A 5,928-nucleotide genomic window follows, 5' to 3' on the forward strand; every position below is an offset into this window, starting at 1 on the left:
TGTGAGAGGAGAAAACACTGGCAACTGAACTTCCTGGTTCAGAGTCAGGGTGGTGCACCAAGTGTAAAATGAAACCACACTGTCTCAAGACAAGTACGTTGTAATTCAGAAAATTGGCAATTACTAAGTTGTGCAATATCTTCAATGGAAAGAGACTTGTTGTGAAGCATTCCTGTTAATGAAAGCACTGACTTGTTTAAGAAGGTTACCTCAGATTACAACAGGATCTTGATCAGATGGGCCAATGGGCTTAGGAGTGGCAGGTGGAGTTTAATTCAGATAAATGCAAGGTGCTGCATTTTGGGAAAGCAAATAGTAGCAGGACTTATACACTTAATGGTAAGGTCCTCAGGAGTGTTGCTGAACAAAGAGACCTTGGAGTGCAGGTTCATAGCTCCTTGAAAGTGGAGTCGCAGGTCGATAGGATAGTGAAGAAGACGTTTGGTATGCTTTCCTTTATTGGTCAGAGTACTGAGTACAGGAGTTGGGAACTGAAAATGTGTTGCTGGAAAAGCGCAGCAGGTCAGGCATCATCCAAGGAACAGGAAATTCGACGTTTCGGCATAAGCCCTTCATCAGGAATGCCCGAAATGTCGAATTTCCTGTTCTTTGGATGATGCCTGACCTGCTGCGCTTTTCCAGCAACACATTTTCAGCTCTGATCTCCAGCAGCTGCAGATCTCACTTTCTCCTACAGGAGTTGGGAGGTCATGTTGTGGCTGTACAGGACATTAGTTAGGCCACTGTTGAAATATTGCATGCAATTCTGGTCTCCTTCTTATCGGAAAGATGTAGTGAAACTTGAAAGAGTTCAGAAAAGATTTGCAGGGTTGGAGGATTTGAGCTACAGGGAAAGGTTGAATAGGCTGGGGCTGTTTTCCTGGAGTGTTGGAATCTGAGGGATGACCTTATAGAGGTTTACAAAATCATGAGGGGCATGGATACGGTAAATAAACAAGGTCTTTTCCCTGGGGTGGGGGAGCCCAGAACTAAAGGGCATAGTTTTAGGACGAGAGAGGAAAGATGTAAAAGAGACTTAAGGGGCACTCTTTCATGCAGAGGATGTGTGTCTGTGTGTGTGTGGAACTGGCTTCCAGAGGAAGTGGTAGAGGCAACATTTAAAAGGTATCTGGATGGGTATATGCTTAGGAAGCGTTTGGAGGGATATGGGCCAGGTGCTGGCAGGTGGGATTAGATTCTGTTGGGATTTCTGGTCAGCATGGATGAGTTGGGCCGAAGGGTCTGTTTCCATGCTGTACATCTCTATGACTCTACTGGAATAACTGAACTGAACCAATGTGGACTTTCCTCCTCAGAACATAAGCAGCAGAAGCTGGAATAGGTTCTTCACCTATTCATGTTTGCTTCACCATTATGATTATTGATGAAATTCTAATTCAACTCCAGCTTCTTGTGTTATCCTTAAAACACTTAATTTATTTAATATCCCACAATGTATTGTATCTTTCTGGAATAAACTATATGTTAATGGAGCACACAGAGAGGATCCCAAAGATTCACAAGCCTTTGGCTGACAGAAATTCCCTTCATCTCAGTCCTACGTGCTACTCTCTTAATAAGACCATAAGGTATAGGAGCAGAAGTAGGCCATACAGCCCATCAAGTCTGCTCTGAGATCATAGCTGATCTGATCACTCTCAATTCCACTTTTCTGCCTTTCCCTTGATATCCTTACTGATTTAAAGACCATAGGTTATCCTGAGATTGTGACCCTGTTGTTCTAGACTTCCCAACTATGAGGATCATTTTCAGCAACTATACCTTGAGCACATTGAAAGTGTTATGTTTTGTAATTGGTTGTGAATGCTGCTAACGGTCCCTCTAGGTGGTGCAAAGTTCCCACAGGCACGAAAGGGCTCCCTGAATCCCGCAGATGTACCTAGAAAGCCATAGCCAGTCTCAAAAATGGCACTGCCAGGAGTTCTGAGGGCATACTTTATGCCAGAAGTTCGGTGTGGTCCAAGACTGTGGAAGGGGGAAATGAAAGCTGATACCACAGAGTTTACGAGTAAAAAATGAGGTCTGCAGATGCTGGAGATCACTGCTGCAAATGTGTTGCTGTCAAAGCACAGCAGGCCAGGCAGCATCTCAGGAATAGAGAATTCGACGTTTCGAGCATAAGCCCTTCATCAGGAATCAGGCACCACAGAGTTTACCTCCACCACTGATGACTGCAAAGTTGGTCCCCTCAGTTGGTGCTCCTTCACTGACCTCAGCCCACTCCCTCAGAGCAGACAAAAATGGAAACCTAGTACAGCAGCTGCAAGTTGTTTCTTGGAAAGAGGTCCTTCAGTCCATTGTGTCTGCACCACCTTCATCAGATATATCTCTATTCTACACCCATTTTCTCACCTTTGACCCGTAGTCTTATGTGCCATGTAATTTCAAGTAATCATCTAAATACTTACTTACAGTGTGGAAACAGGCCCTTCGACCCAACAAGTCCACACCAACCCTCCAAAGCGCAGCCCACCCAAACACATTCCCCTACACCTAACACTACAGGCAATTTAGCATGGCCAATTCACCTAACCTGCACATTTTTAGATTGTGGGAGGAAATCCACACAGACACGGGGAGAATGTATAAACTCCACACTGAGAGTCGCCTGAGGCGGGAATTGAACCCGGGTCTCTGGCACTGTGAGGCAGCATTGCTAACTACTGTGCCACCGTGCCGCTTCTTAAATGTCTTGAAGATTTCTGCCTCCATCTCCATTTTAGGCAGACACTCGCCACCTTCTGGGTGAAGATATGTTTTCTTGAAACCTTCTGCTCCTCAGTTTAAAACCTGGTTATTAGCCAATCTGCTCAGGGTAAAGTTTCTCCTTATCTACCCTGACGATGTCCTTAAGAACTTTGTGCACCTCAATCAGTTCCCATCTAAACCTTCCCTGCACTAAAGAAAATAAACCCAGTTTATCCAGTCTCTCATCATGAGCCAACAGAACAACAACATGCCATTTGGCCCATCCATTTATGCCAGCACCTCTCCCAAATGGGACTAGATTAATTTAGGATATCCAGTCAGCATGTACCAGTGGGACCAAGGGATGTGTTTCCAAGCTGTACAGCTCTATGACTGTATGACTTGCTGACTCTTAATATTTCCTCACCAACCCAGCACATTTGCAGAAGACGTAACACTTGCTCAATCATGTACTCCCTCCCCTCTTCACTGGCCTTTTCACATCTGGATTGACACCCACTTTACACCTTTATCGCCTTTTATCACTAACATTGTCTTTTGCTCTGCGCCCCGTCATCATCTGTTCCACTCAAGCATAAAGACCTCAATTTTCCAGATCCTGTTGTGGTTCTGTTTGCCGAGCTGGGAATTGTGTTGCAGACGTTTCGTCCCCTGTCTAGGTGACATCCTCAGTGCTTGGGAGCCTCCTGTGAAGCACTTCTGGGATCTTTCCTCCGCCATTTGTAGTGGTTTGAATCTGCCGCTTCCGGTTGTCAGTTCCAGCTGTCCACTGCAATGGCCAGTATATTGGGTCCAGGTCGATGTGCTTATTGATAGAATCTGTGGATGAGTGCCATGCCTCTAGGAATTCCCTGGCTGTTCTCTGTTTGGCTTGCCCTATAATAGTAGTGTTGTCCCAGTCGAATTCATATTGCTTGTCATCTGCGTGTGTGGCTACTAAGGATAGCTGGTCATGTTGTTTCATGGCTAGTTGGTGTTCGTGGATGCAGATCATTAGCTGTCTTCCTATTTGTCCTATGTAGTGTTTTGTGCATCACAGGTGGCTCCCAAGCACTGAGGATGTCACCTAGACAGGGGACGAAACATTTGCAACACAAATTCCCAGCTCGGTGAACAGAACTACAACAACGAGCAACCAAGCTACAAATCTTCTCCCAAACTTTCCAGATCCTTTCAGTTCTGAAGAGGAGTCTTATTGGACTCAACACATTAACTCTGTTTTTCTCTGTCCACAGAGGCTGCCAGATCTTTCTGTTTTTATTATTGGTAGTTCCTCATTTAGGAACACAGGAACAGGAAGAAGCGCTTTCAGTCCATCCAACATTATGACTCATCTGTGACCTAATTCTACATTCCTGCCTTCCCTACATATCCCTTAGTAGCTTCTCAATTTAAAAAATGTGAATCTCAGATTGAAAATTTGCTGGTCTAGCAATGAATTCCATGATGAGGAGGAGCCGGTATTGGACTGAGGTGGACTAAGTTAAAACTCACACAACACCAGGTTATAGTCCAACAGGATTATTTGGAAGCACTAGCTTTCAGAGCGACGCTCCTTCATCAGGTAACTATGCAATCCTGATGAAGGAGCAGCACTCCAAAAGCTAGTGTTTCCAAATATCCTGTTGGACTATAACCTGTTGTTGTGTGATTTTTAACTTTAGCAAAGAATTGTCATTTTTAGCCTAGAGTTCCAAATATGTACTGCCCTTGCTGTGAGAAAGTGTGACCCAATTTGCCTCTTGAACAATCTAGTTCTAATTCCCGAATTAGCAGAACTTTTTCTCACAATCTGCCCATCGGTTCCCCTTAACATAAAACATAGGATTGTGGACGGTGGAGATCTAAAGCCAAAACAGAAAGTGTTGAAGAAACTCAGTGGGTCTGGCAACATTTGGGGTAAGTAAAACAGAACTAATGTTTTGAGTCAAGTGAGGAGGAATTTCTCAAAGCGTGGAGTGAAGCTGTGAGATTTTTAACTGCAGATATCTGTCAAAACTAGATTGTTACATTAATCCAAGGCTGAGATGGACAGATTTTTAATCAGTACGGGAATCAAGGATTATAGGGAAAAGACAGGAAAGCAGAAGTGAGGGTTACCAGATCTGCAGTGATCTTATTGAAAGGTGGGCCAATTGGCTTACTTCTACACCGACATCATAAAGTATAGGTATAAAATACAGGAAATACTCTGCAGATCAGGTCGTATCCGTGTATGAAAGGTCATAAACCCAAAACATTAACTCTCTTTTGCTTGTCATGAGTGCTAGCTCCCATGAATTTATAATTTGTTGGCTTCAAGATGTTTCCTTCTATAATCTGATGGTTAATGGTATTGCAGAGCTTCAGGAATTTGAGACTTGAGCTTTTGTATACAATATTAAACTATTAATGAAGTGTGAGAAATCTCATGTAACAAAGAAGGTGTATCATTATTTCTGAAGTGTCAACCAAGGACTGTGTATTAAAATCACCTTTTGTCTCTTGCTTTCGGATTAACTTGCATGGTTCTTTGAATGGAGGTGGTTCCATTGGTACATTGTTTGGTTTTGGAGAAATGTGTGTAAGAAAGCACAGGATTTTTGTTGGTTTAACTGGCTGTATTGTGAAACAATGCTACATTTATTGGAGTGCTGTCCTGTGGGACTGGCTCGGTCAGGATTTCAGAATTTTTGAAAGCTATTGTCAGTTTGTGACGTTCTATCATATAGAGTGCCGTATGGAGAACTAACATAGATTCCTCTATGCATTTGATAAATCGCTTTTTAGTGTTCAGACAAGTCAAGGAATTTGTGCTTTATATCTATCATCTTATGTGCTTTTATCCTCATTTTCTTTTGGTGAAAACCCTTTTACTTACTCTTGACCTCCCTGAGAAAGTAATTGTTTGTGGATGACTCTTATTATTTCTATATCCCTTTCTGCTGTTAAGTTCTTGAGAAAGTGCAATTTCTCTTTGCCTGTAAGTGTTAGCTCTTTGGCTTTATTTGCCTTAAAAGGCCGAGGACATAAAAAGGTTTCTGAATTGTGTTTCATTCTGGATTCACTTCAGAGCTGATTTAGTCAGCGACTCATAAAGGTCTACAGCACAGAAAAAGGTCCTTCAGTCCATCAAGTCTGCACTAGCCAAAACCAAACACCTAACCTAGACTGTTCAGGAGAGATGTTAGGAAGCACTTTTATATATTAAGGATGGTG

Source organism: Hemiscyllium ocellatum, chromosome 29, assembly GCF_020745735.1.
Source record: "Hemiscyllium ocellatum isolate sHemOce1 chromosome 29, sHemOce1.pat.X.cur, whole genome shotgun sequence".
Taxonomy (NCBI): domain Eukaryota; kingdom Metazoa; phylum Chordata; class Chondrichthyes; order Orectolobiformes; family Hemiscylliidae; genus Hemiscyllium; species Hemiscyllium ocellatum.